The sequence below is a fragment of the Oryctolagus cuniculus genome, chromosome 6, assembly GCF_051225735.1.
Source record: "Oryctolagus cuniculus isolate XC-2025 breed Fujian yellow rabbit chromosome 6, ASM5122573v1, whole genome shotgun sequence".
Classification (NCBI taxonomy): Eukaryota; Metazoa; Chordata; class Mammalia; order Lagomorpha; family Leporidae; genus Oryctolagus; species Oryctolagus cuniculus.
In genome coordinates this window covers 8,123,275-8,150,608 of record NC_142872.1, presented here as the reverse complement: position 1 = coordinate 8,150,608, position 27,334 = coordinate 8,123,275, and the positions used below count along the sequence as shown (strand labels likewise).

The 27,334-nt window shown below is 53.6% G+C and overlaps 1 long non-coding RNA gene across 8 annotated transcripts in view; it reads right to left on the bottom strand.

The window, feature by feature from the left end:
- Positions 1–27,334, bottom strand: part of LOC149126002 (uncharacterized) — a 151,511-nt gene that overhangs the window by 85,069 nt on the left and 39,108 nt on the right. For all 8 annotated transcript variants that reach the window (XR_016235108.1, XR_016235103.1, XR_016235107.1 and 5 more), the window contains one exon: positions 541–641. This is a non-coding gene — a long non-coding RNA (uncharacterized LOC149126002). The remainder of the gene's footprint in view (positions 1–540; positions 642–27,334) is intronic.

Below are 27,334 nucleotides of genomic sequence, written 5' to 3'. Positions count from 1 at the left end.
CAAGTCCCTAGGATTAGGTCAAAGCCTGGGATTTCAACTTGGGGCGCAAACGCGGGCAGCAGCAGCCGGTGAGCGCACTTGAATGCTAACGAGACGTTCTGCTCGCTTCACTCGAGATCCTTAAGGTGACTGCCATGAGCCACACAGGCCCTGACTGCGCATGGGTAAAACAGTTCCACCCGCAAAGATCTTCAGGCCCCGAGTACACAGGCCCTGACTGCGCATGGGTAGAACAGTTCCACCCGCAAAGCTCTTCAGGCCCGAGCACACAGGCCCTGACTGCGCATGGGTAAAACAGTTCCATCTGCAAAGCTCTTCAGGCCCTGAGCACACAAGGCATCCTGGGTGGGAAGGAGCTCCCCCAACCCCACCCCCACCCCCGGAAAGTAAAAGCAATGACAGCAAGCATCTGTGAGCTGATGCCCGTGTGTCGCCACTGTGGAAAGCACCGAACCCCGCACAGTCTCCAGCTGACACAGCACCATGGAGCACGGATGCTCTCCTCGTGTGAGGTGCAGGTCTAAACAAGCGGATTCCCACCTCTGCTGCTGCTCGTCCAAGGGACGCATCCAGAGACTTCGGCATCTGACGGACGGGAGATCGCCAGCTCTGATTGGTGGACTCCACGTCTTGCACAAATCCTGGGAGGGGAGAAAGCCGAGGGGTTAAAGGAGAGCGGTGAGCTCCGCTTACAGAATCCTCTTGGGCCCCCCGGGTTGGTGGTAGATGAGCGGAGGCACAGAGCCAGGGCTCAGCCAACCACCTGCCCACCGTAGAGCAACTGCCCATTCTGCTTTCTCGAGGGCCAACGTGGAGCTGTGACGGCCACAGGCTCTCACAAGGGGCCCTTTAAATACTGTCCCACCTGCCACGGCAGAACACACCGGGTCGAACCAGATGAAGCAGCGCTTCAGAGCTGAGTTCTCCTCACCCTTGAACCTGAGCGTGAACGCCTGGGGTACTGAGCCCTGCTCCATCAGTCCTCTCTGCTCTCCCACACAGCCTGTGTGTGGCGTCTCCTCTCAGCCATCTGTTAAACCTGCTGGTTGACCTAAGTGACTTTATTCCTGGGATCATTCCTCATTGAAAGAAAATGGCCATCTCCCGAATGGCTGGCATTCTTCACGCACCTCCTGGCCCTGCTGTTTAAGTGCTGAACACCCTGCAGGCTCTACTCAGGCTGTGTGTCTGCAGCCAGACCCTGGCTTTCTCACGTACAGGCATCTACGTCTCCTCTTGTGGTTTCCCTGAAGCCTGCCTTAGCATCCTGCTTAAGACGCCACTCAGAACATACGCTTGCTAATCTGTTATTTGCGGTCTGTAGTACGCAGGTTAGTACGCGATCATTTGTTGCTCACCTCTAAGTTGTGTTTATTGGCATGGACAACACAATTACATGCTCTGTAAGGGTAGAAACCAAGTATTGCACCTGCTCCTTCTCAGACACTGTGAGCCGTCAGTCACCGCACTCAGGGATGGCGAGAAGAAGCCAAGAAATGCCAGTGTCCCTCCTGTGCCCGGCTCGGGTAGAGAGGACCACAGGCGGAGCTCTCTGTGTAGCTCTGGGGGAGCCCCCACATCACGCAGCCTACAAGGCCAAGAACCCTGGCCTCTTCCCCACAGGGGAGACGACGCAAGTAGGGCTTGCTCCAGGGTGAGCTCTCTGCAAAAAAGCACCTAGCAAGTGCACTGCTCTCCAGCCTTTACCATGGCACCATATGTACCGCCCTGAAGACCAGCACTCTCCTTAGGAACACGCATCAGGGACAAGAACGCAAAAGACAAACCGTGCTCAGTGTTTGGGAGAGTGTGGGGAACCACGTAGAGCAGAAAGCCACCACAGCTTGTTGGAGGGGGCTCTGGTGGCCCACGGCCAGACTGAAGCACCTTCGTTTGCTGTCTTTGAAGTTGTTCAAGGCAGCCTTTTCCCCCGTGGTAAACAGACATGTGCTACTTCCCAACATCTTCGGTGCTTTGGTGTAGAGTGAACAGGAGGAAGTTAATGACTGTAATGATTAGTGACAGTCTCAAAGGCTGGACAGAGCAAACATGCCTTACGGCAATAAATGATGAAGGGCAAAATAAGACGGTGGGCAGCTGCTTGTCTTTAATCCTTTTTTCCTCTTTACTGGAATGTACCGACGTTCTTATGTTGACAATACAGATGCACCCACTCCGATGCAGCAACCAGACCACTCATATCCAAACCCCACTCTTGCCACTGACCAGGCTTGCGACTGTGGCCAGGTGGCTTAACCATCTCTGGATGACAGGACTGTCAGCCTGCAGGACTGCAGAGAGGATGAGATGTGTTCCTAGGGGGTGGTGTTGTGGCACAGTGATTAAGTCACAGTATCCCGTATCTGAGTGCCAGTTCAAGTCCCAGCCACTAGGCTTCCCACTGGCTCTCAGCTAATGTACCTGGGGAGGCAACAGATGATGGTCTGAGTGTTTGGATCCCTGACACCCACGTGGAAGACCTATGAAGTTCCAGTCTCCTGGCTCCAGCCTGGTCCAGTCCCAGCTGTTGCAGGCATTTAGGGAATAAACTAGCAGATAGAAGAGACATATTCTCATTCTCTCTCTCCCTCTCTCTCTCTCTTCCCCTCTCTCTCTCTTCCTCTCCCTCTCTCTCCCCCTCTCCCTCTCCCCCCACCACCTCTGCCTTTCATACATAAAAATCTTTAACAACATAAATGTAACACTTGCATCAGTGTTGTGAAGTAGTGTGCCAGGTTTATTATTATCGCTATTTACTGATCACCTACTATGTGCTAGGAGAAGAGAGTACACTGCTAGAATCTTTATGAAGCTGCATCCTCCTGGTGCGGATTACATAGGCTGTGAAGTCAGCAACTGCATATACTCGTGCAGTCATGATACACACCCTCAAAGAAATCAGTGGCTGCACTGAAAACTAAAAAGAGCAGTAGCAAGCACACATTAGGAGCTGTGAATCTGAAGGACCACCCAGGGATCAGTGGGAAGAGCAATCTTTCAGCAAAGTGCGTTACAGATGCAAAGGCCATTCCACACGCTGAGCAGTGGGAGCTGGGAGGCGTCCGACCGCACAAGAGACCGAAGAGGGTGAGTGGGCACAGGGAAGTGATGTGACCAAAGCTACACACTAACGGCCAGGAGAACTGGAGTCCTCGCTGAAGTGCAGGGCGACCCGTGAGCAACAGCACCTGCACACCTGCAGGCACTCAACCACACAGGCTCCTTGTATGTAGTCAGAACATGGGACACTATGTCATACATGCATGTACCAGACGGTATGTATTCCTTGTGTATCTCATACTTGCACATGCATATGACTGATCAGAGTGTACTGAACTCATACGTGTCAAACAAAGTGTTCTTAATGAATTTATAAGTTACATTTTTTGCAAGGGAGGGAGGGAGGGAAGGAGATCAAAGTCTTCCATCCACTGGTTCCCCCTCCAAACAGCCGCAGCTGTCCTGAGTCAGGCCAAAGCCAGGAACCAGGAACTCCATCCTGGTCTCCCATACAGGTGGCTGGGACCCGAGTACGTGGGCCATTTTCTGCCGCTTTCCCGGAGTGCACATTAGGAAGAAACTGGATTGGAGGTGGGGCAGCCAGGACTTGACCCCGGCCCTCCGATGTGGGATGCCGACATCACCGACAGCGGTTTAGCCCGCTGCACCACAGTGCCCCGCTCTGTGAGAGATAAATGTGTTTCGAGGATCACTGACTTGTTTGTCAACTTTAGGAGTGATAACGGAGCAACTGCACTGGCTAATGCTGCATTCTGAGCACTGTTTGTGAAGAAAAAAAAATAGATAACAGTGTAACTACATACATACGGGCGACTGACAAAACACTGGTCTACAGGATCCCAACACTGGACTGCAGTACAATGGGGCTTACATACTGTGAAGAGGCAAAAGGCAACTTCTGGGAACATATGACTCACTGGAAAAGATCTTTATGGACATAAGAACTATATATGTAGAGGCCAGCACCTTGGTGGAGCAGGTTAAACCTCCACCTGTGGCAGCAGCATCCCAGTTGAGCACTGGTTTGAGCCCTAGCTGCTCCTCTTCCCATCCAGCTCTCTGCTGTGGCCTGGGAAAGCAGTGGAAGATGGGCCAAGTGCTTAGGCCCCTGCACCCATGTGGGAGACCCGGAAGAAGCTCCTGGCTCCTGGCTTTGGATCAGCCCAGTTACAGCTATTGTTGCCATTTGGGGAGTGAACCAGCACACTGAAGATCTCTCTCTCTCTCTCTCTCTCTGTCTCTTCCACTCTCTGTCTGTAACTCTGCTTCTTAAATAAATAAATAAATCTTTATTTAAAAAAGAGCACATATGCATAAATGTGATAAACACTGAGAATGTTTGTTTTTCCCAATCCAGAAGTGCCCGCACCAAATGCCGACAGCGCTTCCTCCTCGACAGGGCACTGGAGGAGGGCAGAGCCGCTCCTTTCACCTTGCATGCATCTGATGAAACTGTCAATACACACGGATTTGCAATCAAAAGCAAGCAATGAAGCTACAAAGATGAGTACAAGAACTTGCAAGCTTGACATCCTTTAACAGAAATCATTTGTACCATCATGAAGTTGGAGTAAGACACAAGCAGCGGGTGACATGAAAAGGAGATTGATCTTGGCTATTTATAATTTAAAAAATAATGATGTCTAATTAAGGTATTTCCTGTTAATTACTGGAAGGCAGAACAAACGGAGCTCGGCCAGCCATTATTGACCAGGCAGTGCAAGCTGACATCGGGCCAAGAGCTGCTCGGGGGCGGGGGGCTGGGGGCCGGGAGCTGGGGGCTGCGAGCAGAAGCGGCTGTGTCCTGTGGTGGCTTCCCGGTGCTGGGCTCCGCTGCCTGCCTGCTCCACCTCTCTTTCAGCGCATGCGCACACACTCCGACCCCAGCGGATGCAGAAAGCACAGGTGCACGGCGCAGTCTCTCCAAGCCCGGAGGTCCTTATCTGTGCCCAGGAATCTGCAGAGCATCCCGGACCCTCCTCATCCTCTCGTAATTAGAGGGCCTGGCTGGGTATAATTTGGTGCTGAGGTGTTGTCAACACAGACGGGAGACGGGGGAGCCGTCTGACTGCGCGTGATTCATTTCCCTGTCAGCTCCCAAAATAGCAGTCTTGTCAGTCGGCAGCTCTAATATAGCTGCCAGGAAACCGTACCTACAAAAGATTCTGATGAAGTCTTTCACGTGATAGACCACCGTTCTCGAAAACACTCGTTCTGCACGTCTCTAACAGGTGTCACAAGAGGCTAGCTCGCCGGTTAAACACGTTGCCAAAATACTGAGCAAAATGAAGCTACGGGGGTTTTCTATTGGGCATCTCAGACACATTAATATGCTAGTGGGAAACATGAATTGTCAGGACGTCACGGAATAGCAGTGTTTTCAAATCCCACGCTCGTTTTTCTGTGGAACCCTTTTGTGGACCAAATGTTGTGATCATTATTCTGGGCCCTCTGACACAGTCCCACGGTCAGTGCTACATTCGGGGTTCTCTTTAGGTAACAGGCGATGGCTGCCTGCTTGCTTTCCTGACTCGAAAAAGTTGTCAAACTCTCAAAAAGCAAACTCTCTCTCTGCTGTCCTTCTAGGACTTCTCCTCTCTCCCCAGCCCACGGGGAGGCTCCAGCACTCACTGGGGTGGGGGTCAGAAGACTCCAACAGAGCTCTTTGTTGGCCTCCCTCCCCTCTCTGCCCTTGGGTGGGAAACACGGATGAAGCCCGATCCAGGCCCCAGCACGCGTGGACCCACAGATCCCACCGCCTCGGGTGCTCAGCCTGAAGCCGCCGTGTACTCTCAGCTCCCAGGTCCTCCCTAGCCAATTCCTCAGCTCTACTGACTTGTTAAATATCAACTGAACATGGAATACAAGCTTATAATCAACATATCTAAGTATACTTAATATATTAACAGAAATACACTTATATATTTATAATATATAACAAATATATATATTTATAGTGTGTAATGTAATAGAAATAAATCTAAATTTAAGCTGGGTATCCTACACCAAACTTAGAATAAAAATGCAAGAATAACGTCCTAGAAAACAACTTGGCAGAATATATTGAAGTCTTTACAAAACGCCCATTGATAAAATTTTATTCCACTTTTCTTTGAGAGGGGCAGAGAGTGGGAAGCAGGGCTGGAGAGACAGAGAGACAGAGAGAGAATGGCCCAACACTGTCATTCACTGATTCACTCCCCAAACACCCACAATGGCTGGAGCTGGGCCAGGGCTGAAGCCAGGGCTCCCCCATGGGTGGCAGGACTCAGCTACCTGAGCCGTCATCACTGCTCCCCGGGATGCACAGCAGGGGGACGCTGGAGTGAGACCAGAGCTGGAACCCAGCACCCAGTGTGGACTGGGCAACCCCAACCGCTAGGCCAGACGCACGCTCCTGATCCCACCTTTAGAAACCCTCCCCAGTATTTTTTTTATTTTTTATTTTTTGACGGGCAGAGTGGACAGTGAGAGAGAGAGACAGAGAGAAAGGTCTTCCTTTGCCGTTGGTTCACCCTCCAATGGCCGCCGCGGCAGGCGCACCACACTGATCCGAAGCCAGGAGCCAGGTACTTCTCCTGGTCTCCCATGGGGTGCAGGGCCCAAGCACTTGGCCATCCTCCACTGCACTCCCTGGCCACAGCAGAGAGCTGGCCTGGAAGAGGGGCAACCGGGACAGAATCCGGTGCCCCGACCGGGACTAGAACCCAGTGTGCCGGCGCCGCAAGGCAGAGGATTAGCCTAGTGAGCCGCGGCGCCAGCCCTCCCCAATATTTGTATAGCACTGGTTACAGACAGCAGCATTCAGAGAGCTACGACAGGACACGTTCATCTACCCAGAGGGTTTAAGTGACGCCTTGGAAAAGCACTAACGTGGGAAGCCCGTGTATCCACAGGCGTGTGACAAAGTGGGAGGACTTACCTGGAATCCCCAGTGCACGCACACTCGTGCACATTGTGTGCGATGACACAAAAGCTGAAGTGCAGATTCGTCTGGGGTGGAGAAGAGGGCAGATTCTCCCTTTACGCCTCGTTGTACTGTTTGAATAACTTTCCATAAGCAAACGAAAGAATGATAGTAGATGCATTCGAATGTATATACAAGGGTTTCGACACATATAACGTGCATACATTTCAAAAAGCTCATAGAAAATACATACTCTGAAAAAAACCATGTATGGATTTTAAAATTCTTTTGCATCAAAATTAATTTACCTTTCAATTCTATTTCTCCATGAACTTGATGAAGGACCCTCATATTTCAATGAGCATGAAATGGACGTAAAATGTATGTTCACCACCCGAAATAGCTTTCAGCCTTCTCGCACTCCCTCAGTGTTAAAGTTATATGGCATGGTAGCTCTCAATATTACGTTTTAATGAAGTAACATGCAACTCTAAATGCTGCTGCTTTTTCGTTCAGTGCTTGTTCTCAGTATTTTCCATTTGAGTTCATGGGCAGCACCGCAGACGGGAAGTGCCTGCCGGCCTTTTCGTGCGAGGCTCACAGGTGGTGGATTCTTGCGTGTTCTGCTCTCTCCAGACGCCCAGCTCAGGTCCACCTTAAGGATGTGCTGACGTGGCCTGGGACGCCCTGCTCTGCCCGGCTCTGGGAAAAGCTCCTGACACGGATGCCAGAGGCTCCTCTCACGGCTCTCTTCCATGTCCCTGCTTTGCCCACGATGCCTGTCTCGGCCCACGGCTGCTCCTCTGCTTTGTCTCACCCTGGGGTTGTGAGGTCATCGACTTATTGATTTATTACACTGCAGCCTGTCTCTGCCCACAGCCCGCCTCCTCACAGGGACCAAACCTGGGCACAGGGCTCAGCACCCTCAGTGGGTGTCCCCAGCCACCAGGATGTCCCCCTACCCTCCTCCCCAGGTGCACACCTGCCACCCAGAAAGGGGATGGAAGTGTTCACCCCAGGGTGCTCCCACAGCCCCACAGCCTCCTCTGTGGCCTTAGCTCAGCACCCCCCACGCCACCCCCCACCAGGGCTGCCATCACCACACCCCCCACCCCTGCACCTGCCTGCAGTCTGAGCTCATCTAACCTCCCCCTCTCAGAATCCCCTCCTAGTTTCCGATCCACTACGACCATCCTTTCTCTGCACCTGTATTGTAAGATGTTCTCCATCTTAATTCAACGGGCTGGAGGAGCAGAGTGGTGCTGGCCCTGTCTGGGCCCCCAGCCTGGCCCCTAACCTCACTGACAGCCTCTTCTTAAAGGGACACACACAGTCACTAACCACGCACAGGCAAACATCCAAATCCTGGGTTTAATCTAAATAATTAGGTCTGCATTGCTTTGCTGTCACAAACACTAAAGCCAAACCTCTTCCATGACTTGCAGGCAGGATTTCTCTGCTTTCCTTTCCACCCAAGAGGCACAGCCCTGGATTTACGATTCCCTCTTCCCGGGGCAGGGCCCCGCGGCTCACTGCTTTGGGGGCTCCCGGGCTTGCGGGCTCTCTGCTCCTCTCCCCTCCCTCTGGGCTGCAGAGCACTAGCCTGGGAGTTCAAGTGCAGGATGTTTTAAGGCTCCGTTCTCCTCTCTAGATGCAGCCTTCGGAATTTGCATTTAGATGAAGCTGTGTGAGAAGCCACAGCTCCACGCCCAGGGCCCAGCAGATCCGACTATAAAGATGCGGCTGTCTGCATTTACCCGCACACGCACACCATACTGGCAAACACACAGCCTTCGGCGGCCTTCCGCGGAAAACGTGGAGCAGATCCCCCAGCCCTGCACACAGTGTGGACAACTGGTTCCTGCGGCTGCACCTCTTGTTGGTCACCATGGAATGTGGGACTGCTGAATTCTTCTTTCTCTCCAAAGATTAATTAATTTATTTGAAAGGCAGAAACACAGAAAGAGAAGTAGAGAGAGAGAGAGAGGTCTTCCATCCACTGGTTCACTCCCCAGATGGCCGCAATGGCCAGAGTTGCGCCAATCTGGAGCCAGGAGCCAGGAGCTCGGTCTTACGGGTCTCCCACATGGGTGCCGGGGCCCAAGGACTCGGGCCATCTTCCACTGCTTTCCCAGGCCATAGCAGAGAGCTGGATCGGAAGTGGAGCAGCTGGGACTTGAACCGGCGCCCATATGGGATGCCAGCACTGCAGGCAGAGGATTACCCTGCTGCACCACAGTGCCAGCCCTGTGACTGCTGAGTCTACCACATTTCCCCACTGCAATAAGAACAGATAAGCTTATCAGTGACTAAATACACAATGAAAGGCCATCTAGTGCATCTTTTTTTTTTTTAACAAAAAAGACTCTTCTGTTTATCGAATGTGTGACTTTATACTTGATCTTGTTGTGCCTCAGTTTCCACATCTGTAAAACGGGGGCAATCCTGGTATCCATCAATTTCTGATTTCTGTTAGGAAGATTAAATACCCAGTGCACGCCAAGTGCAACGAGCAGTGCTTAGCGCACACTTTCCCGTGAAAGGAAACCCCACACGTGACCCCGCCTCCATCTCTTGGAGGGAGTGCACCTCTCGCCATTTTTCGAAGATGCAGGTTCAAAGAGTAGCACCCTGGCTCTCGCGGGGCACCGCCCTCGGAAGAAGCTCAACTCTGTGTCCTTCAGACACCACCACACACACCCCCCCCCCCACGCCCGGAGCTCCTCCCACACAGCAGCTCCTCCATCACAACCACTTTAAGATCCAAGTGGCCCATGAACCCCGCGTGCTGTGTCTTGCACATTCTCCAGACGCCACGCCAAAAGCCAGGCGCACCTGCTCCGACGGCCTTCTTCCGCCTGGGCCTTGCAGGACTGGGTGCCAGTGACCTGGGCTCTGCAAGGGTGGAGCAGCTGCAGGCCTCTCCAAGCCACGCCCAGCTCCTGTCCAGACATAGATGGCCTGTGCTGACTGCTGCTGAAGGCACCACAGGGATGGGCTCAGCCAGGACGGCTTTCAGTCCCGTGCTCTTATTCTCCAGGACCCAGGACCCACTGGGTGCAGACCCCGCCTCCACTGTGTGGGGACTGGGAGGTCGGCCCATGCAAAAGGAATTAAAGATGCGCCAGTCTTTGGATACAGTTCACACAAATATTGCCTTGGCTCCCTCCGCCACTCCCCAGTGCCTGCTGCTGTATCCGCTCCCCTGTGTGTGTCTGCATGTCTCATGATTGCAGCAAGCTTTACCAAGTCCTAGAAATCGACAGCAGAGTTGAAGAAGTGGCCCGTGCCTTGCTCTCCTGAGATGGCCTCTCCCAGCACGGCAGTGCTCTGTGCGTGCAGCACAACTGTGTTAGGTCGTGGCGTGTCCCCGTGGGACAGTACAAGCAGCTAGAAGGAAACAGCTTTTCACCTGAGACAGCCAGGGCCAAACGAAGGGTGTTCCCAAGACGAAGCGTTTGCTCTCCCACTCACTGGTTCCTCCTGAAGGTACTGACGGGGTACACAGAGTGGGAGGAGAATCCTTGCTTGGGTTTCTACCTTCTACTGCCCCGAGCACTCTCGCCTCAGACCTGCATTCCCCGCTGAGCGAAACAGAAGCCCCCGGTGCAGCCAATGCACACTCTTTAGAAGGTAATTCAACCTGCCTAAGACCACTGGGGTCCTGAGAGCCGCCCCTCCCCGTGCATGGAAAGCTCTGTCCAGATCTTTCCGGGTTTCAAACACAACTGCGCTCACCAACAAAGGCCTTCGGCTCAGCATGGATGCCCCCTCTGTACTCCCAGCATGCCTTGTGCCTTCCACCCATCAGCACCCAGACAGCTCTCCCACCCTGGGGGAGCAGAACAGGAACAGTGTGGGTACAGGAACAGGGACGCGAGGGTGGGAGAGTTCCCAGCCCGAGGCCAGGAGAACCTGCCTGTGAGCATGAGGTCATTTCTCAAAACACACAAACAACCGCACTAAAGGGCCCGAGAGGCCGCAGGACTGGGAAGCTGGGGCGGGGCCCGCCTCGGCAAGGGCCTCTCATTCACGGCACTTCCTCTCCCGCTTCCTCCTCAGCACGCTGCGCACAGCCCCCGAGCTGGTCTCAGGGAAGAGCTGCGGCTGGCCGGAGCCACCGCGCGCGATGCCACGTCTTCTGAAACCCCACTTTTTAAAGTGGACAGAAGTGAGATGCGACACCTTTGTAACTGGACACATTAAAGCATCGTGGGTTCATTGCATGCACGACACGGGAAGCTTCGGATTGCTTCATTGTAGGCCTCGGGCAGCGCTGTTGTAGAGGCGCCGAGACCTGGGGTGAGGGGAGCAGGGGCGAGGGCCGGAGCGCCCCTCCCAGGAGGGACGTCATCTGAGGGCCCTCCGCCCGGCTCTGCCCCCGCTGGCTGTGAGATTGCCAGCGACTCACTTGGCTTCTGGATCCTTCCAGTTCTTCACCGAACCACGCTGCTCTGAGACCAACAGAAGAAAGGGGTCTCCATTGACACAAACGATGCCATCTTTGTGACCACTGATCTTGCTCTTAAAGAGTTTGGCCAAGTCTCTGCTCCAGATCCCTAACTTCTCAATGACTGATAAAACCCTTTGGCCCGACAGAGAGCACTGGGTAGCTGACCAGCTGGCTAGTTAGCTAGTCGCTAGTCAGTCTGTTGGGTGAAGATGGGAAACAGAACAGGAACACTGGGACAAGGACCCCTGTAGACAGACAGACCCCGAATGGCCCAGCTCCGTGTCTGACAACGTTGAAGGAAGGAAGCATTTAATACTGGGTGGGGTGCATCCTGCCACGGGGACCAGAACAGTCTCCTCTTCCGGCCACAGTGGCCCAGAGCCAACTCCAGGTTTCTGTGCAGAAGGGAGGTGGGCACCTGAGGGTGGAAACTGCCCAGGCTCTGGCCCCGGGCGGCAAAGCCACCTCAGCAGCCTCCTCCCCCGCAGGCTCTGCCCACAGCACTTCCTCCAGCTCTCTGTTCGTGATAAAGGACATCCATGGGAGGAAACACAAAAGCTCTGGGCTCCAGCAGGGTCTTGCACGTGCAGGTGGGCTCAGCAGGTGACGTCAGCGTCAGCCTCAGGTTCAGCTCCCTCAGGCTTCCGCTGGGAGCCACTGCCCCTGGGCCTCATCTCCGCCCTCTGGCTGTGGCCCTTATCTCTTCCCCAGTCTGGGAAGGCAGCAGGGACTCCTCCCCCGGGCTTTTTTTTCTTTTCTTTTCTCTGTTCCCTGTGCAGAACTAAACAACTCAGATTTCTTCAACCCACTCCCCTACTCCCACACATCCAAGCCCCTCCCCTGCCCCTGGCGGAATCAGCCACGATTTTCCACTGTTCCTCTGACCTTGCCACGAAGGATGTGTGAGTGCTGAGCAGCCACCAGGACCGCAGGCCACAGCTGGAGACGCTCAGCTGGGCTCCACAGCACACGGCCACCAGGCCATCCTCCCAGCTGATCGGCTCTCCCTCCCCTCCCCCACTCCCCACCCCCCACCCCACCTCACTCTGCAGAGGACTGATGGCCTCCAGCCTCCACCTCTGCCACCCTTCTTTGAAGGCCTTGTGGCCAGAGGGTTCTTTCTGATGCACACCGCAGGCTTCCACAGACACAATCCCCACTCCCTGGGGCCCTCCGTGAAGTCCCCACCCCGTGGTATAGCCTCTTCTCAATGATGTAGCCTCTCCCTCCCCCTCTCCCTCCCCCTCCCCCTCTTCCTCTCCCCCTCTATGTCCTCCACATCCTCCCAGCCAGGAAGAGCCCCCTGCCTTTGTGCTCAACCTCAAACACTTCACGCTCACCCCCTGCCCGCAGAGAAAGCTCATCTTGTCCTGTTTTGTACAAACAGCCCGGAAGAGGTAGCGAACGATTCCCCGCACAGTAGGGCCTTAAAACGCCTTTTGCGCAGCGTGCTCATTTCTAGTAGTTTTACTTCCTGGTATTAGGTAGGGCGCACCGCTCTTCAAAGGAGTACTTCTGCAGGGAGATCGCCTGGAGACAGGCCTCCTGTTGGGTCGTTCCACTATCCCCCACCCATTGAAAACACTGAGCTTCAGTTGACACGAGTGCGCATATTTGTAGCTGTGATGGGTGCTGCCTGTTTGCAACATGTAACCACATCTCCACGGCCCTAAGCACTGAGCGTTCCCTTGGTTCCAGCATTCGAGAGCTCCTGGTTCTGTTCTTCACGAAATACCTACTAAGCTGTCCATCCGGTTTTCATTCCACACCTGTCGACTGTCTCCCACAAGCCAGGCTTACTTTAGAGACTGGGAAAGTCATGGTCAAGGAGAGGCTCCCTGCCTGATCAGGGTATACCCCTCCAGGGTGGACAAACAGGCTGCAGTCAACAGATAAAAGGATACATTTATACAGGTGTAACTGCAAACCGGGAAAGTGGAGTAGGAAATGAAAACAGCCAAGCGAGGAGGTAATAACTAAGCTAGAGAGTGACAAAAAGAGGCGGCGGCACATGGGAAGAATATTCTAGAGAGGACACAGCGCCCTGCAGCTGTGTTGTGCGTCTGCCACCCACAGAGCAGGAGCAGGAAATGCCTAGGGCTGAGCTGACAACAGCTCCCGCAGGGCCTCGCAGGTCATGGCAGCGTGGTTGGCGGCTGGCGGGAGATGGACATGATCTGACCACGCGCTTCCCCTTGGAGGCTGCCTCGTGCCTGTGCCTCACCCCCTCCCTGTCCCGGGGAAGAGCAGAGGTTCTCGCCGACTTTGCTTTTGCTGAGAATGTTCCGCGGGAGCCGCCGAAACCAGGCTTGTCATCTTCATTCAGCAAAACCTCACCTGGGCTCTGCTCCAGCGTCTCTAGCAATAATGTTTCTTATTGATCAGGTACAGGGATGCTCACTGCACCTGCCCCAACAGGGGGAGCTGAGCCAAAGACAGACAAAGGCTCTACTGTGTGCCTGGCGGCTGTGGAGCCCTGGCCTCTGCCTCCCGTCTCTCCTGGGGACATGAGGACGGGGCTGTGGAGATGGCACAGGACAGGGGCACGCCACAGGGCACCGGCAGAGGCTGCGCCCAGCATGGCAGGTGATGGCCAAAGAGCACAAGTCGGTGATGAGCCTAGCAGAAAACCGGGCCTGAGTCTCTCCCAAGACAGCGGCTTGGCATGGAGGTTGCAGCCGTGGGACCTGTGTCTCCTTCTGGGTGACGGGGAAGCGGCAGAGGTCATTATTTCTGAAGGTCCAATGAGAAAAAAACGAGATGACCAACGCTAGCGCTGGGCAACCAAAGGATGTCAGAATAACCCGCACTGTGCTCCACGGCACCTGCCTTCCAGGTGCAGAACTGCTCAGAGCAGCGCAGAACCAGGGGACGAGAGCCTGAACCTGCATCAAGAAACCGATGACCGGCGAGTCTCTGGCGAGCAATCCTGTTTTATTTTCTCCATGAACATCAGCAAGAGGGGTCCCTTCTGTGTCTTAGCCGCTGCCATTCTCCCACTCAAAACACTCCCCATCCTGTTTCCAGTTCTCTCTGGATTCAGAGACGACTGTCTCTTCTGTTTGCTGTAAGTGTGGTTGAGGCCATCCCACAAGCTCCCGGGCCCAATCACGCGAACTTCATCTGTGTCCCCGTGGCCGAGCGGTGCCCGCGTGTCGGTGACCTCACAGCCCCTTCCCGGTGACGCGGGCTGCATCACGGTCTTCCTCAAGGAGCGAGCTTCGCGGTGCTGGCACATATGGAGCACCATTGTCAGCATGGTGCCCAGGGCAGCAGCCTGGGCGCGTCACGTTCATCACAGGGGACCCGTGCTGGCTCCTTGTCAAACGCCCAACTGATAGGAAAGCTACTCTGGTGACTTGCACATCCAGCACACAGCCTGGCCCCGTCTCTCTCCACGAGAGCCCGGCTGAGCCTGGGAGCTCCGGAAGCTTGTTCTGCCGGCCACTTGAACATGGAGGCTGAAGGCACAGGGAGCGCGTGCTCTGGTTGCCGCCGCAGAGTCGCACATTGGGAGTTCGTTCCTGGCCAGCCTCCAAGGCGCTGGCTGAATAGATCTACTTAAGATGGAATTTCGGGTGTATCTTCACCCAAACACCTCTAAATTCAACATGCAGGTCAGTCGTTCACGGTTTTATTTGAGGCTGTAGAGCACATGAGAGCTGAAAAGATCACAGGAGGAAAGGAAAGCCAAAACCCCACCCAGCCTCCTGCTGAAACGGCTCCCCCGTCAGCCATCCTGCCTTCCCCGTGGGGCAGGTGTCCCCTACAGCAGGAGGCCAGCCTCTGCCCGAATCCGACCAGCACCAGAAAGCAAGCCCTGGAGGCGCACCGGGCTGGGAGCGTCACTCTGTCCATCGAGGAGCGGATTCATCAACGGGAGGAGAAGCTGCACTCAGAACCGGGAGGGAATGCGACATTAGCGGGATGATAATCAGCTGGAGCTGGGGAGAAGGGAAGCCAACAAGACGTGGTCGCCTGAGAAAGCCTGGTCCCCGGAGCCCCGCTCGTCCTGTCCTGCCCGCCTGCCACTCACACAATTTCCCCAAGGTGGGTCCAACACAAATCCCTTAGGCTCACGGACACGTTTGATGGATTAAACCAAAATCGAACCTGGGACATCCATCTCATCTCATGACACACGCTTGATGCCCACAGACAGGGGAGAAAACGCCTGTGACGGGAGAGCAGACGAGTGGAGCCTGCGTTTTAAAACTCGAAAGGCTAAGCTCAGTCATTCAAGGCCTGCAGGGCCACATTGGCCAGCCCGGTCCTGCCTGCAGAGCGGAGAGGTCCCCGTGAGTCATCTCCTCGGCTGCACATGGAAACCAGCAAGGCCTGAGCGTCCTCACCCCCATTAGAGTTCCAAGTCCCCAGGAGAAGGGGCACAAAGAAAGTGACGTCACAGCCCGGATCCATGCCGTGATTTCATTTCTCCAAACACAAGATCTGCACACTGAACCCTGCTGAGTCGGACTCAGCCCACCAGGGACACCTGCAATTCTCCCAGCTCCGGGGTTCCCAGTACGAGTCGCCGGGGCCAAGACCTAAGGTGGAGGCCCAGTGTGTCCAGCCTGTGGGTCAGAATACAGCCTAAACACCAAGGACTCACCACCAGCAGATTTCCAGGGGAGCTAATGACCTTGAACTAATGACCTTGAACTTGAGGGTCCCTCACTTTGCACCAATTGAGAGGAGTCCCAAGTCCGTGTTCTCACGCTCATGGGTTCTCGCAGGACATGGAAAGGTGCCATGTCTTAGTAACCACAGGCCAAGACTGTCCTCCCCCCCACCCCGTCACACCCCACGCCTGGGGAGCCAGGTGGGTATGTGTGTTATGAATGTCTGATGGTTGGGGGGAAGCTGAGGTGTGGATCCCCTGGCCGGGCTTGAAGCTGGTACAGTCCTGGGTTTGCAGTGACCACTGTGCTTCTGGTTCCTGGAGCACTGGCCCCACTGTCCACAGTGCAGGGACAGGAAGGCACAGGACCGGAGGTGAGACTGGGGTGAGAATTTGTCCCACAGCGCCCAGCACCAGATGTCTGCGGCTGGAAAAGAGGAAGAATCTTCCCTGAGTATGCACAGCCAGAAGCTATTCTGGCTTCAAACAAATTATTTATTTTGAAAATCAGCGTTACAAGGAGAGAGGGAGAGCGAGAGATCTTTCATCAGTCAGCTGGCTCACTTCCGAGATGGCCCCAATAACCAGCACTGGGCCAGTCCAAAGCCAGGGGCTTCATCCATATCTGCCATATGGGTGCAGGGGCCCAAATACTTTAGCCAACTTCCACTGCTTTTCCCAGGCCATAGCAGAGAGCTGGATCCGAAGGGAAGCAGATAGGGCACAAAGGGGATGCCCGTGTGGGATGCCAGCCACGCAGGCCGTGGCTGAACCCACTGCTCCACAATGCCGGCCCCCATTCTGGCTTTGGCTTTCCAAGTTTTAGTTGTTTATGGCATTGGACAAATTTTTAAAATGTATAATTGGGGGTGATATCTTCTCATTCTAAATACACCTTTGTTTTCACGTCTAGTCCATATACGTAATGATGTATATTTTTTCCCAAAGAGCCCTAAAAACCTGGCTGCATCCCTCCCTCCAATGGAAAGTGATAACCAAGATGACAGATTACATCAGAAACCAGAGGGGCGGGGGTACTACCATCCAACTTTCCGAGGACTAGGCTTCCAGAAGCTGAGACAGACATGATCAACCCTGGGAGTGACCCTGGGGCAGCCTCCCCGCACCACGCTCGACCAACGCCGTGTGACCGGCCCATCTGCAACTCCACCCAAGGCCTCTGACTCGTCGCTGGAGGACAGAGGTCCCTTGGAAGAGAGCTGAAGTCCATCTGTGGTTGTCACTCATGTGCTTAGACCCTCCCTCCACGGCTGTCACCCTCCAAAGGTGGACAGAGCCCCCAGGAAGAAGCCGAGATGATGGGTCATCGCGCTTGCTTAAACTCGTATCCTCACCTCCGCCCCCACGGAGCGCTGCCATCCCTCCAATCCCAGGGCCGGCCGAGATGGAAGGAAGGGCAAGCCAGGCTCCACACACGCCTTCTTCAACTCCTACCAGCACTCAGGGTTCTTCTGTACAAACATGAGGCTCCACTTGGTGTCCTAACTTCATTTTATTATTTCTCAGCCTGTCTGCCTCTTTCACAGCCCATCTATAAATCAAACTCCAAAGGTTGCTAATTAATAAAGAAAGTAGCTAATGAAATGCAGTGTGGTGTCAGGCCCTATTATCACACATACCCCTTCTGCCGTACACAGCATAATTGGGACACTGGAGTCCTAAGAAGTTTAAGTCCATCGAGTGAGTTAAAGCGAGGTATTTTTGGCACAGGCAGGATATCTGCATATTTATCACTGCACAGAATTAAAGAAAAATGGAGAGGATTCAAGAGAAAAAATCTAATCATTTTGGAAAAAGTAAAGACTAGTAAGTCTAAATCCCACATATCAAGATTGGAGAAACTTTCTGGGTATATGAAATTGTCTATAAGTGTAAGTGCATTATGGGGGCACTTAACACCATTAATGTCATGTCTGTGCCAGCAGCCACTAATAAGCCTTCATCCCTTGAGACACTTTGTCAAATAACAAACTTAATTAAACTTAGTCTAATAAAATTGAACTCTTTCTTCCAAAACTATCAGATCACGAGCAGAATGGAGCAGTTCCATTATTTCAAATGTCCAGAAAGAACACCAAATGTGAACACCCATTGCTCATGCTGTCCTTTGCCAACACAACAGAAACAGAAACGTTTAAACCATGAAGTCACCCAACCCATTAACAGCATTCTAGGGCAGCCGGTCTTCAAGATGGCGAGTGATCACCCACCAGCACCCACAGCCCTGCCCAGTCCTTCCCCACGCTGACTCAGGTTCTGGCTACTGGCCAAAACAATATGGCAGAGTGATGGTATCACTGTTGAGACCAGGCTGTAAAAAACCGCAGCTTCCACCTTGTGCTGGCTTACTCTGTCTCTCTGTCTCTCCATCTCTCTGTCTCTCTTCTCTCTCTCTCTCTCTCTCTCTCTCTCTCTCTCTCTCTCTCAGCTCTGGGGGAGACAGGTTGCCATGTTGTGAGCAGCCCTAGGGAGAGGTCCATGTGGGTTGAAGCCAACACTTCTTCCACCAGCCAGCAAGGAAGTGAGTTCCCACATCCACATGAGTGGATTTGGAAGCAGACACAGGAGACGTGAATGGCACACGTTCTCAACACCAAGTCCAAACTTCAGCAGCCTACGGGGCTTCATGACCTCAGAGACGAGAGGAGCCTGTGCGAAAGCTTGAACCTGAGGGGTCCCACACTGAAGAAATCAGCCCTTGTTCAACCAAGGCACAGCAAGTACCCTTAGAGGCCTTGGGAACAGGGCAGAGACAAACAAATCACCAGCAGTTTTATTCAGTACCAGTTTCAAGCACATCAGGTCTCCTTTTTTTGGGATGTGAGAGTTACAGAGAGAGACAGAGAGAGAAAGAGATTTTCCATCCGCTGGTTCATTCCTCAGATAGCCACAATGGCTAGCGCTGGGCCAGACGGAAGCCAGGAGCCTGGAGCTTCATCCAGACCTCTGCCTTGGGTGGCAGTGGCCCAAACACTTGGACCACCTTCCACTGCTTTCCCCAGGCCATTGGCCAGGAGCTGGATTGGAAGTGGAGCAGCCGGGACTTGCATCGGCGCCCATGAGGGATGCCATCATCACAGGCAGCGGCTTTACCTGCTGTGCCACAACACCACAACCCCAGCACATTGTGTCTTCTTAACCTAAGAAGACAACCACAAAGTGCAGCCTCCCATTTTAGAGGATTTTTTTTTTTTTAAGATTTATTTATTTTACTTGAAAGTCAGGTTTACACAGAGAGAGGAGAGGCTGGTTCACTCCCCAATTGGCCACAACGGCTGGAGTTGTGCTGATCCAAAGCCAGGAGATAAGAGCTTCCTCCAAGTCTCCCATGTGGGTTCAGGGGCCCAAGGACTGGGGCCATCTTCTACTGCCTTCCCAGGCCATAGCAGAGAGCTGGATCGGAAGTGGAGTAGGCGGGACATGAACCGGTGCCCATATGGGATGCTGGCACTGAAGGCGGTGGCTTTACCTGCTCTGCCACAGCACCAGTCCCCTTAGAGAGTACCTGAATCTTGGACAGAGCTTCTGGCAGAATTCCCTGTTGTTGAGTTTGCATTCGCTGTGCATGGACAGAGTGCTTCTTATAAGTCAATGACTGCTTTTTTCAGAAACTGTTAACTCATGCAATATGTCAGGTAAGAAAAGCACTTTTTTAACCTACCCAGGGAATGGGATCTGAAGCATTCACTTCTGAGGCTTTCCACACTACAGGTCAGCAGATGCTAATTCACTGCTGTCTCTGGCGCTGGTTCTTTAGACAAGAAGTCAATCCTGGAGACGCAGAACTCGGAGGAGCAGTGGACTTCCTGGTGACTGTGCGTATTTCAAGACGCCCGCTCCTTTTTCTCTATTCTTTCCCACTCCAGGTAGGACTCTGGCTGAGACTGTCCTGCTTCCCGCCCTGGAAGGGGGAGAGGACGCCTGTCTCCTTCCTGGTCACCTCACAGGACTCATCACCAAGCAGGTAGCACCAGACACACCAAATGGCTTGATAGGAACCCAGCCCTTCCTCCCGTGGCAAAGCCTCACGGGAATCCTATGAAAGAGAATGAGATACAGGGAACTAAAACATGCCTAAGATCTAATAATTCAAGAGAAGTAGCACGCAGGATACAGCAGTACCATTCTAATGGGATCATGCTGGAGTTAACGATGAAAATACTCGGGAACCAAGGGGGAACAAGGACAGATTTACACCTAGAACAACACACAAACTCTTTTATTCCACCCATCTGCCAGAACAAAGCAGGGATTTTTCTGATTCCCCATAAATTACCAATTTTTGTATGTTTTGAACAACTAAGGCAAGAAAAGTGCTATATTTACGTGTATATGTGGTGATGCGTAACAGTGAGTAATTCTTCCCATATTTTGTTCCCACCAAAAATTCTGAAGGATTCACTGCTACCCAGGAACCCTGGAATTTGACTCATTAAAAAAAAAATTCAGAGATCCAGTCTTCTAGGAGTTAGGATATGTCATAAATATCTCATTCCAGGCAACCAGGAAGTAAGACTGTATGGACAAAGTTAAAATAGAAACTGCAATAAATAATTACTGCCAGAAATCTAAAAATAATTTTCACTCCTAATTACTATAAAAATATTACAGGGAAAGGCTGGAGCACCATTCTCAGGCACTTCCTGGCTATGCAAATGTCAAAGTGTCACTCGGCAACAGTTGGACAAACAAGGAGTTCTGTGTCAACCAAGACAGAGCAACTGGTCATCTCCGAGACGCAGGCCGTGGAGGGAGAAGGCAGCTCCTCCATGAACAAGAGTTTTGTGAATTTCCCAGCAGATGAGTGGAGAGGGGCTCTCAGGTGCTGAGCAGGCCTCTGGTCACAATACAGAGGCAACCGCATCCGTGAACCAGCACCTGACCGCCCAGGCCAGAGGAACTCTTGACTTCAACATCTGTCACTCACAGAACGTGCCACCTGCTCTTAAGCTCCTCCCTGCTCACCTCTGGAGCGCTCACTCTGATGCGGCTGGAAATAATACGTCGAGTGCATGCGCCCACCGGAACGGGCCACCTGGCCCCGGGCTAGCGACTTAATCTAATTTCACCAACGGAGATAACAACAGAATTTATTTCATAACATGGCCCTGAGAATTAAGATAGGCACTGATCACATAACAAGCTTGGCACCGGGCCCAGTCTAAAGGAAAATACCAAGTTTCAGCCCTCTCATCACTCGGGCATTGTTCTTCAGCCTCACTGCTGTTGTTAATATCATTACCATTGCAAAATGACTCAGTCTGTTTCCCAAAATGAATGCCCACTGGCAGAGTCACCAAAAAAAAATAATAATAATAATAATAATGAACCACAGTCCATGTATTAAAAGGCAGTATCATGAAGGGCCGGCATTGTGGCACAGGTAAAGCTGCCACCTGTGATGCTGGCATCCCATATGAGCACCACTTCTAGTCACAGCTGCCCCACTTCCACTCCAGCTCCCTGCCATGGCCTGGGAAAGCAGTGGAACATGGCCCATGTGCCTGGGCCCCTGCCACCCACCTGGGAGACCGGATGCAGTCCCAGGTTTCGAGCTTCATCCTCGCCCAGCGCCAGGTGTTGAGGTCATCTGAGGGTTGAACCAGTGGATGGAAGAACTCACTCTCTCCCCCTCCCCTCTCTATAACTACTTATCAAACCAATACTCATGTGCTATCTATTGTTAAGCAGAGCAGAGACCACAGGTGGGTTCTAGACTCATGGACTCAATCCTGTGGACTTTGCTGCCCCATTTGAGGCACTGGGCTCGCTCTCCATGTTCTACACAACCATGCTACATCTGCTATTGAAAGCTGTTCCATGGGGCCACCATGGTAGCGTAGCAAGTAAAGCCATTCCCTGCAGTGCCGGCATCCCACATGGTTGCCAGGTCATGTCCTGGCTGTTCCACTCCTGACTCAGCTCCCTGCTAACAGCCCTGGAGAAACAGTGGAAGATGACCCAGGTGGTTGGGCCCCTGCACCCACATGGCAGACCCAGAAGAAGCTCCTGGCTCCTGGTTGCAGCCTGGCCCAGTGCTGCCCATTGTGGCAACAGCATATGGGAAAAGTGCAACAGCATATGGAAAACTGATCTCCCTCTCTCTGCAATTATTTCAAATAAATAAAATAAGCCTTTTTACAAAGACACATGCCAGTCCCTTCTTAAATCCAGACTCTCATATACTCCACGTAGTAATTCTCAACGTCCCCTGTGGAGGAATTCACAGCGTAAGTGATGAAAAGAATTTTGAGAAATTCATCTCCATTCCCAAGAACAAAACTGTAGCCAAGAGGGATTCTATAATTTACTCGTGTCCTTATTCAAACGAATCTATGGAAACACCAATAAGGGAACCCCAGACAAGCTCTTCCAGGGTGGGGGAGCTCTGGACCAAGTCTGGCTGCAATGAAGCAGAAGGTCAGTACGTCTCCCCGTAGGGAGACGCCGCTGATAGGTTTTTAATGCAGTCAAAGTGTAGTCCAATCGCAACCAATCACACCGCAATCCAATCAGGATCCCCGAAGCCAGGTAACAAACGCATCTCCAGGAGGCCGTCTCTGTCACTTTCCTGAAGACCTCACTCCCACGCGGCGCACTCACCAGGGAGTAAGACACAGGCCCACTCGCCGGCTCTGCGTTTTGCCCACTGCCTCGTGGGAAGAAGACCTCACTCTTCCCAGGGCATAACCCAGGGCTTTCTCTGCAATCATGGAAGACAGCAGCCTTTGGAAGAGGTGTCAGTATGCAAAATTCAACTCTCACCTGTTAGAGGCTTAGGGAAAAAGCAGCCAACAGCTCACGTGCTTGAAGATCTCACGGACCAGGAGGACTGTGTGGGTGTGGACAGTCACCCAGTCACAGTAGCCGGTGCAGGGGCCACCATTCACAGAGCACCGGCCCGTGTCGAGGGCCAGCGACCCGCGTGGACCAAGTCATTGGAACCCGGTAACAATCCAGAGTGGGAGTGCTGCTGTTCCACGCTAGCGATGACGAACGAGACCCACGTTCAGAAAATCGAGTGAACTCGTCCAGAGTCCCACGATCCCTCGTGATTCAGCCCGAGTTCAAAACCCACCCTGTTCTTTGCACCACACCACAAACCTACAAACAGACCGAGCACTTCACACACACACACACACACACACACACGTCACACAAGATGTCAATACAATTTCAACTTCGGTGTTGGGAGCTCAAATGCGTTTTGGTATAGAAATAACACTTCGAATGGCAGAGTAATGAAACCAGGATGTCACAAGAGCTTCGCAGCTGTTGCACTGCTATTGGGATCATATTTTTCTTCATTTTCTGGGGTCTGGATTGGTGGGAGAAGGAAGGTGAAGAACCAGGATTCATAAAAAATCCACGTATTACCCAGGGACAATTGCTGTACGGAAGAGGAACTCACATAACTGACACAGCCACGGAGGAGCCAGGGACGGAGGCCCAGGTCGGGCCGCTGGCAGGAGCTGATGTCCTGTCCCCCGGCTCCGAGGAGTCACTCCTGGCCTTCCCTCTGCTCCAGGAGGCCACTTCCTTCTGTTCTAAGGACGCTGACCCTGCCCACTCGGGACAGCTTGCAGACACCCCGCTTTCCAGGCTATCTCGGCTCATGCACTTGTTTTTTTTTTTTTTTTTTTTTTTTTTTTTTGGACAGGCAGAGTGGACAGTGAGAGAGAGAGAGAGAAAGGTCTTCCTTTTCGCCGTTGGTTCACCCTCCAATGGCCACCGTGGCCGGCGTGCTGCGGCCGGCGCACCGCGCTGATCCGATGGCAGGAGCCAGGTGCTTATCCTGGTCTCCCATGGGGTGCAGGGCCCAAGTACTTGGGCCATCCTCCACTGCCCTCCCTGGCCACAGCAGAGAGCTGGCCTGGAAGAGGGGCAACCGGGACAGAACCCAGCGCCCCGACCGGGACTAGAACCCGGTGTGCCGGCACCGTAAGGCAGAGGATTAGCCTAGTGAGCTGCGGCGCCGGCTGTCGGCTCATGCACTTGTATGAAGGAAGAAGCCGTCTCCAGGTAGGTTTGCTGCCATTCTCTGGAGTGTCGGCTTGGAGCAACAATGGTTCTGGCACCGAGGGCTTGGCAGCAGGAGTGGGGCACACAGAGGGTCCCCGAGGGATGCAGCTCAGAGCACCTACGGGCCAGCCTCAAGTCTACAGTTCTGCAGACAACGTAAACAGGGCCATTCCGTTCTCTACTGTAACCTGAGGTTAGTACCGGTACCCCTGATGCTGCAGCTGAGCCCTATCCCTTATCACAAATATCCTACACCCTTATCACAACATGCACACTTGTGAACACACTTAGTCTTAGTTTGTCAAAATCCGCAATCGATCAGAAAGGCTGGGTTTGCATGAGCACAGGATCATTTGTCCCCTCCCTCCCTCTCTCAGCCTCCGCTCCGTGATCAGCTCTGCCCTGCGTAAGGGAAAGCCAGGACATGGACCACCCTCAAAGGAAGTGCAGCTCAGAGGGGAGCCAACACCAAGAGTCATCAAGCGGCAGCAGAGAACCCCGGGAGTGTCCGAGGGGGAATGTGAGCGACAACGCGGCCAGCTCTCGGGTGCAGCTGCACAAGCTGGGGCTGCTTCCCACGGCAGCGCCACGAGGCTGTCTTCTGGGGAATGCTGGTCACGCCTTGAGACAGCCAGGTGTGCACGGAGGGGCGGGGGGCGGGAGGTGGGCAATGGGTTGGGTCTCATCCTCCATCCAGTTCTCATTTTCTCCATAGAAGTGGGCAGGGAACGGGAGAGGGGTTGGGGCCTTGGCGTCTGTTCCTCATTAGGCTGAAACACAGCTGTAGCAAGGACAACACACCCAAGTCTCAGGCCAGCCGGCCGGCGTGCCAAAACCTCCTGCGCCGTGTCATCAATACCATTGCCATCAGCACCACCGCATTGCCACGGAGCCAAAGGCTGGGTTTTCCACACTTGCACCTGTGGCCCCACGCGCCATGCTGTGGTGTCATGTGGCACCGTCTGGAGCCTGCTCATGAGGAGCGGCCAGGAGACGGGGCCGGGGCCAGCAGCAGGTGTGGGGGGAAAGTGCTACAGACTCCCACCGGCGGGAGCGCAGGCTGCAGCTCCAGCTGGACCGCCCAGATGCCTCCGAGCCTGAGCCTCCTTCCCACCCCCGTGCCGCCGACACCCTCCCGGTGGGGCTCCCAGCTGGCCTCCCCAAGGCCATGTTCCCTGTTCTTCATTCCTGTTTGCAAAAACTCTCTCCGGTGATCTGCCCCCGGCTGATGCCGTCACACTCGCCAGCCTCTCAGAAACCCGTTCCCATCCCTGCCGAACGCCGGGGCCCAGCCGCCAAACTGGTCTCACCCCCACAGCCGCGTGCTCGTTCCTGCCCTGCTCCGTTCTTGGAATGCTGGGCTCCTGCCCCTTTGTGGGCTTGAATCTTTCAGGCCTTCAAGGCTAGACCAGTTCTTGTGTCTATGGAAACTGACCGTGGCCACTCCGGCCTCCCCCGGGCAGGACCCTTCAATGCATGCCTTCCATGTTGGGTCAAGCAGTATTGCAAGGAGTGCTGCATTTTAGCCCCTTTACCTCCCGTCTTCCCTGTGAGCACCTGGCACTGTCCGTGTCACAGAAACAGGCTCCAGAGATTTCTAATAAGTAAAAGAATGAATGGTTGTGCCGCTCATATCATCCACAGCCTTTATCTCTCATGTACTAAGTCACCCGAGCCAGGGCTAATCTTTTATCCAGAAGCACTTGTTAAGTAGTTTCCGATAGAAGCACCAGAAGGAATTCTGACATGGTGACAGAGTGGAACCCATGATCAGACAGACAAGGGGCCGGCGCTGTGGCGTAGTGGGTAAAGCCGCCACCTGCAGTGCTGGCATCCCATATGGGCACCAGTTCAGGTACTGCCTGCTCCACTTCCCATCCAGCTCTCTGCTATGGCCTGGGAAAGCAGTGGAGGATGGTCAGAGTCCCTGGGCCCCGGCATCCTTGTGGGAGACCCGGAAGAAGCTCCTGGCTTTGAATCAGTGCAGCTCCAGCTGTTGTGGCCATCTGGGAAGTGAACCAGTGGATGGAAGATCTCTCTCTCTCTGCCTTTTAAATAAATCAATACTAAAGATTGCTCCACTTCCGGTCTGGCTCTCTGCTATGGCCTGGGAAAGCAGTGGAAGATGGCCCACGTCCTTGGGCCCCTGCACCTGCATGGGAGACCAGGAGGAGGCTCCTGGCTCCTGGCTTTAGACCGGCACAGCTCCAAATGTTGCAGCTGATTGGGGAGTGAGCCAACGGATGGAAGACCCCTCTTTCTCTCTGCCTCTCCTTCTCTCTCTCTGCGGCTCTAACTTCCAAATAAATAAATAAAAATCTTAAAAAAAAAAAAAAAAAAAAAAGAAAGGAAGGCAGGCAAACAGACAACACCAAAAGTATACATGGTCAACTGGAAGTTCAGAACAAGTACAAGGTCAGAGGTCGTCACGGGCAGGGAGGGGCGACACATGCTAGGGCAGGGGGCCGGGGGCCAAGGCAGGCCAGGAAGGGAGGAGAGTGTGGAGAACGCCGGCCAAACCCCACATGGACAACAGAAGTGGGGAGCAGTGGGGGCGGGGGCAACCGGCACACAGCAGTCCGTGCTCTGATCCCGGGCCTATCTGTTCCCCGGGACCAGCAGCGGCCTGTCCGAGCTGGCCGGGAAGGCAGGGGCCAGCCTGGTGCCTTGCTGTTTGCCTTCAATCCCCTGTTCATTGATGCCAGGTGCTGTGTGTGGGTGCTCCAGTGACTCACTGGCTCATCTACACCTTAGCAGGACTTAGTGTTCATTAGCTAGTGTGGAAGCATCTAAGACACTGGGTGGCCCTCCAGAACAACAGAAGCCTGATGAAAAGGAAAAACAAGTGGTAATGCAAGGAAAGTACGCCAAGTCCCTGTGCACGGAGCAGAGTCATCCTGGGTGCGTCCGGGGCTGGCAGTGCCAACTCTGGCGGCGCCTGGCGCTGTGCTGCTCAGAACTAAGAGTGGTGGTCTAAGTGTGCAGGTGGACTAGGAAGTCGTCTTAGAGTTCAGGTGCACTTTAAAAAATTCACCTGTTCGGGTGTCTGTCATCAGGACCCCAGTAAGCGTAGACACTTGAAGAGCAAGTGCGGTGTGTCGGGGTACACATCCAGTGCTCCTCGAATGTGAACTCAGGGATCTCCCCAACAATCCTACGACACAGACACTGTCCTTGGCTCCATTTACGGATGACATAACTGAGAGAAGCTTACCAAGGCCACAGAGCTTGCTGGTGTTGGAGCCGGGATCAGCAGTCACTCTGAAGCCATCATGGGCTCGTGTGTTGA